Below are 7041 nucleotides of genomic sequence, written 5' to 3'. Positions count from 1 at the left end.
AATGTATCCCTCTTGTTATAATTCCCAGTACTCAAAAGACTGTTTCTATATTTTTTGCTTCCTTGTACATTCTTACTACATATTTTTTGACTTCAAAAGAATGACATCATAAGACTGTTTCAGAGCCAATGGTAATATTTGCTTTAGATAATTATAACATTCTAAATATAACCACATTATTTTGAATTAAAATAAATTTTTATGCTGATAATATTTTCTTGGAGTTTTTGTTTCTTATCAAACAAACTGGTGGAGAAAAAAAGAGCAAAGGAGGAGAAATCAAAGGGAATAGAAGTAGGAATTAGCCAGTGGCAAGCCAGCATTCTGTTGCTCTGCCTAGCCCTGAAGGTGCTGTGTGCCTGAATGTGCTCTAAATTAACATAGAAATTTAGTCTACATTATGGAAACATGCTCTAGGATGGAGAACATGCCCCAGGAGACATTCTGAATAATAGACCTGGACTCTAAATTGCAGAATTGCCACTACTTCCATCATTTTCTGGTCAAAAATTCTAGGCACTATTGTAACTGGTAGGAGTACCATGGTAGGCAAGACAGAGCCTCTACCCTTGTAGAGCATAGATTCTAGTACCTCATAGGGGTGTGTATGTGGTGGTGGGAGCATAATAAACAAATATGGTGATAAGGAGTAATAATAAATCAGGGTAAAGGGTAGGGATAAGGAGTAGTATTTGTTAGAGTGGTTCTCTCTGATAGGGTGGCAGAGATGAGCAGAGATAGTCAGGGAGCAGGTGATGCTGATGTGTGAGGAAAAATCATTCCAGGAACTGAGGAATGCAGTGCAAAGGCCCTGAGGCAGAGTGGTGCTGGATATGGGGAGAATAAGGGCGCTGTGACTAAAGTGGCCCAGGAATTGGGGAACCTGGTCAGGGAAGGCTGTAGGTATTGTAGGACATTGGTTTTTATTCTGAGTGAAATGAGCAATTAGCTTTTGCTAGGTAACAGGCCACCTCAATATTTAATGGTGTACAACAATGAACAAATTTATTTTTCAAAATTCTCTGGAGTACTTGTCTTGTTCTTCTGAATGGACCGACTCATCTGGCCCTCTAGAGTCTCCCTCAGCTGGGACACCTGGAATGTGGTGGCATCTCTCCATGTTGTTTGTCATCCTCCAGGAGGCCACCTGAGCATAGTTATGAAGGCAAAAGTGATCCCTGTGGGAACATAGGACCAATCACGATGAACAAGCTCTTTTCATCCCTCTTGTGGATTCGTGTGTGTATTGTCTTGTTAGCCAAAGGAAGTCACAGCCAAGCCCAGTGTCCATCCACAAGGGACCTAATGAGGATATAGTTGGGGCTCTCTTCAGAGGAATGATGCGATTGGCCTGCTTTTTTTTTTTTTTTTTTTAAGGGATCATACTGGATGCTGCATAGAGAATAGAATATTGGGGCACAGTAGGGGAGTAGGACAGCCAATTAGGATACTATTAATGATCTAAATGAAAGCGAGTAGTCGTGGGGACCACAGCATGACAGTGATGGAGAGAAGTGGTCAAATTCTGACCCTAAAAGATAGAGCTGCTAATGAGTGGGGTCACAGAGACAGGGAAGAGCCAAAGATGGATCTGAGTCTGGAGCCTGAGAAAGCAGAAAGATGGATTTACTGTGGAGAAGAGTCTGGGGGTGGAGTGAAAGACCCAGACATTACTTGGGATGCCTACTGCACATATAAGTCGAGAAGAATTAGGGGTCCTGGGACAGAGCCGTGTGTTGACTCTTCATGGTTGGGAAGATGAGGCTGAAACACAAATGAGGTGAAGTGACCGTAAGAGGGCGGGAACATTGTCCTGGGAGCTAGATGGAAGCAACGTTTTAAGGAAACAATTATGGTCAATTTCAAAAGCTCCTGATAAACTGGGTTGTTGTGGTTTGTGTCTAGTTGTCCTCCCAAATCCTCATGTAGTCATGGGGACTTGCAGAATTTGAGATTAACTCATGATCCTCTGGGATTGTGAGTCTTAGTACTGCTGGGATTATGGACGTGAGTACTGCTCCCAGGCTGGGGTGACAGCCTGAATATAATAATATAGAAAAGAACTATAACTAATTATACCATTTGTCAACATAATATTAGTTCTGGGAAGGACTTCTCTAACTTCCTTTTATTTATTTACTTTCTAACTTCCAAGTGTGACCTTGTATAATCCACTTTCCTTTCACCATTAATTTTTCATCCAGATGGTTATCATAAATGGTGTGGAACATTAAATACGTGTTTGGAAACTGGGAGATAAAACAAGAAAATATGAGTTAAGGACAATCACAAGTGTCGGTGAGCATATGGAGGCATTGGAGCCCTCGGACATTACTACCAAGCATACAAAGTGGTGCTACTGCTTAGCAAATGGCTTGGAGTTTCCTAGACTGTTAAACATAGAGTCAGCACATGATCCAACAATTCTTCTACCTTTATGCCACACAAAAATGAAAATATCCATACAGCTACTTATATGTCAATGTTATGGCAGTATTATTCATAATAACTAAAAAGAAATTATTCCATAGATCCCTCAACTGATGATAAGGAAAACTATGGTCCATTTACACAGTGGAAGATTATTTGGCCATAAAAAGAAAAAAAAGTACTGATGCATGATCCAACATGGATGAGCTTTGAAAATGTGCCGTCGGGCAGAAGCTACACATGAAAGGCCACATAGACTACTTACACGAAGCACTGACAAGGCAAATCCATAGAGATCCGCAGTAAATTAGTGGCTGCCAGGGACTGGGGAGGAGAAATGGGGACAGACTGCTAATGGGTACAGGGTTTACTTTGGAGGTGATTAAAATGTAGTGATGCTTGGACAACCTTGTGAATGTGTTTAAGAGTCATATATGCATATAAAGGGAAATTATGAGTAAAGGTCTTTCTTCATAAGTGGTTCTCAGTTGGGGCTTTCCCCTGCCCTGGAGGGATATATATATATGGAAATGTCTGGAGACATTACTGATTGTCACATTGTGTTGGAATTTAGTGGGCAGAGGCCACGGAAGCTGCTAAACATCCTACAATACAAGGCAATACCCACAATATCCTGTCCCCAGTGTTGATAATGCAGAGTTCAAGAAATCCTTCTCTAGGGTTCCACAGCAGCCTGATCCCCAGGAACATCCTCTGACTCCCTTCACCCTCTTTCTAGCTCATTTTAAATCTCTAGTGTTTAGTAAGGGGCCTTACTTCTTGTCTATGGTGCTTCAGTATGTTTGCAATTACTCTTCTTTAACAGCCTTATTGAGGTATAATTTACATAATTTCTCCTTTTATACAATTTGATGGCTTTTAGTAAATTCAGAGTTCTACAGCCATCGGCGCAGTACTGTGTGAGAGCAGTGCCACCATCCCTTTAAAGTCCCCTGGGCCCATTTGCAGTCACTTCTGTTCTTTCCCTGTCCCCCCAGCCATGGGCATTAACCATTAATCCTTTGGTCTTTAGACTTACCAGTCTGGTTCTCACCCAATTCATCCTTCACCCTATGGAGGAATAGGCCTTTCTGAGACTGGAATCTAATTCATTCTTTCCCCTGTTTAAAATCCTCAGTCTAGAATGCAGTCTGAACACCTCTTAACATGGTGCTTAAAGCCTTCACTGATCTGACTTCTGTTTTACTCCACCAGCACAGTTGCCCACAATACTGGCCTTGCCATTTCCCAAACCCTGTCATCCTTCTCAGTCCCCATTTCCTTTGTGCAAGCCACTTCCTCCACCTGCAGTGCCTTGCTCCTCCGCTCCTGGCTGACTGGCTCTGGCACTGTGTCTTCTAAAAGGCTTTCCCTGGCTGCTTCAGGCTGAGTCATTTTCCCTCTGCTTGCACGGCTCCTTGTTGTACTGTCTCACCGGAGAGCTTGCCCTGTTATATTACATTTTCTGCTTTACTCATCTGTTTTCCACAGCAGGCTCTGAACACTTCCAGAATGTGTCACGTCAGCTTTGAGTATTGTGTTGATTCAGCACCTAGCATTGAATGAGAGCTTAATAAATAATTGGATCATATGAATGAGTAGAAGCTACAGCATTACATTCATGTTGTTATCTCTACATTAACTTTCTTGAGCCAGCAAGATAGCTCAGTGGACTAAGTGCCTGCTTAGGCAAGTGCAGGGACTGGGGTTTGATCCTCGGCACTACATGCTGCACCAGCCCTGCCCTCGGGCACACTGAGCTGGCCACCAGCACATGCCTTTAATCCCAGTGCTGGGGAGGCTGAAAACAAGGATCTCTGTGAGTCCTAGCTGTAGTGAGACTCTGCACCAAATACATTTAAAAAAAAAAAAAACCAAAACTTTCTTGAAGATGCTTGTGTACCAGTTCTACTCTTGCAGAATGGGGATCTTTTACAACATTTTTAATAAAAAGTTTAGTTTATGCTGTTGGACCTGACTGAAAAAAGTTCTGGAGGGGAAAGTATGCATATTAGTAGCAAGTTTAGTGTAACCCTTTACGTGCTTTGTCAACATGTTATAACAAGCCTAAACCTTTGCTCTTGGGGAGCATGGCAGTTTCCAATATAATCTTCTAAAACACGCCGTGTAGGCCTGGAAGCATGAGGTGAATTTCACAGTAGCAAAGGCTTGTCTCATTCAAGGGAGTCTGTAAATAGGTAAGTGCTTCATGTGCTCTCTGCTGGCCTGCTGATCAGGCACCATTATAATCTGACAGCCACAGTACAGGCCCAGTTTAAGTGAACACCAAACGGACTGGGCCTACTCCCTGGCTGTTGTTTTCATTGCCCAGATTTTGATCTTGATTTGTTCTCTGAACATTCAGAAATGCGTATGAGCTGCTCACGTTGTATGGGAGAGAACAGTAAACCTGAGCAGAGAAGGAGGCATAAATTCTTCTCAGGCTACTGTCAGCAAGCTGCCGCTGCTCAGGAGAATAGGTCGAGTTACAACCAGCCTCAGCTGCAGTAACTGCACCCTTGAGCATTCTCAAATGGCCAACCAATGGGGAGTCATCTGCCTGAGTGAGGTTTTTAGCCATCCTTCAGTTCAGGGGGAGCTTAAGGACATCATGGGATTTGTAACGTTCCATGCAAGGTGTCAGATCCATAAACTAGCATGTCCGCCATACCACGTACATGTGGAATTGTCTCAGTGGCAGCACACGGGTTGGACATGACCTTTTGCTATTTAATTGTATTCATCATTTAGTAATTCAAGAATACCTGAAAGGGATAAACACTTCGTTCAGACTAGAATCAGATTCTTTCAAAGCAAAAGCATTTGACAACCAGCCTACAGGGAGTATTTCTGAATATCTTGGTTACAAGAACTGTCCCTGGATTGGGGGACCAGAGACCTGAGTTCAAACTCTTAAGTTGGCTCTGAGCTGTGCAATATTGTAGACCTGTTTCTCTTTACAATGAGGGCACTGCACTGATCTCTGAGGTTTTCCCTGTAACATTCGATTCCCCTTAGTTAAGGGTTTAGGAAAACATGAGGCATGTTCTGACAGTTTTTGGACTCTCTCTTGTTAGGTATTATTTATTGCTCATATAGCCATCTCATTTATTAGGGTTTTTTTTTTATAGCCAGGAATAGATTCAGAGATCAATACATTTTTATTAATGATAGTCCGTCATGCCTGGTAAAGAGATGGCAAGAGAGCTCATCTAGAATGAGCCACTTGAATAAACCTGACACACAAGCTTAGCTACGAGCTGCCTTTTGGCAGGCCTCTCTGTAAAATAATGACATTGGCAGAGGGGGTGGCTATGGAAACCTTCCTCACAGCCAAACTCATAAAATCAAAGGGCAGGTCTGGGGAGTGTTTCTCAGCTTTGGCTGTATATGCAAATCCTATGACTTCTTGAGTGCAGCATTTTATCTTCAAAAGGACAAAACTTGGCATTTGCCATAGTCATTAAAAATGATAAATGCCTAAAATAATTTAGAGTTTGGATTATTGGAGGTTATTACAAATATTATTTCAATACTAAATGATATTTTAGAGTAGAGAACTTTTCCCTGAGAGCCTGTCGAATCAGAATTTGGAATCCTTTCACAGTTTTCCCTTTAACCATATGAAATTAGGCATAATTGTTCATTCTCCTTGTAAAAGTGAGTGATGTGGGCTGTTTAGAAGTGAGTTGTTCCTCCGAGCTTAAGAGAGCCTTGTGTCCTGAAAAAGTTAACTCACCTTTCAGATGGAGCTCTTTGGCCCCTCTGAGCAGAGTTTCCATGATATCAAGTTCACTATTTATATTTGTTTTGTGTATTTTGAACATCATGTCATTCCTTGTATGAGTAAAATTTAAAACATTCTCTTGTGACTTTAAACTGTTTGAGGCCTTTTCCAGTAATTTCACCTTAGAGTTCTAATCTCAAAGACCTCAAGGGCAAAATATAGCTTTAATCTGTCACCTCCCCCCCCCTTGGTGACCTTAACCCTGACCCCAGGCCTGCTCTCTATAAGTGCCAAACATGATTCATTCTCCTCGCTTGGTTTAGTTTTGTTCCTTTAATGAGCCAGGATGACCAGAGAGACCTGATAGCTTATTTGTGCTGATGTAAGTATGCTCTACTAGTTAACTCCTAATTTATTTATTTGGCTTTTACTTTTGCCTAGAATTGATCCTTTGTCTCAGAGATGAGAAGTTCATATTTTAGACAAAGAGATGCAAATATTTTATGTAAACAAGACTGCTACATGAGAATGTAAGATAAAGCAAACTGCCAAGGAAGAAGAGAGTACCTGCACTGCCTGCCCAGCTCCTGAATTATAGGCACAGCATGCATAAATGCTCACGGACATGTTCTGTTATATAGTTATGGCTTCATGCAGACCATTTGTTTCTTATGAGTTCGAGGAGTCACCCTTCTCCAAGTTAAAATATTTTGTGCGTGTGATTTTTTTTTAGCCCATATGCCTTATTTCTTCAACTTCTAGAACAGTGTTGGCGAACCTACAGCACATATGCTACAGTGGGCTGTTTGTATCATTGCAAGCCCTGAAAGGTTCAGCATCACTGTTCTAGGGCCTGATCTTATTCATGTGTGCAGGAACACTTT

The sequence above is a fragment of the Octodon degus genome, unplaced genomic scaffold (genome assembly GCF_000260255.1).
Source record: "Octodon degus isolate 3935 unplaced genomic scaffold, OctDeg1.0 scaffold00015, whole genome shotgun sequence".
Taxonomy (NCBI): Eukaryota; Metazoa; Chordata; class Mammalia; order Rodentia; family Octodontidae; genus Octodon; species Octodon degus.
Note: the sequence above shows the minus strand (reverse complement) of the source record.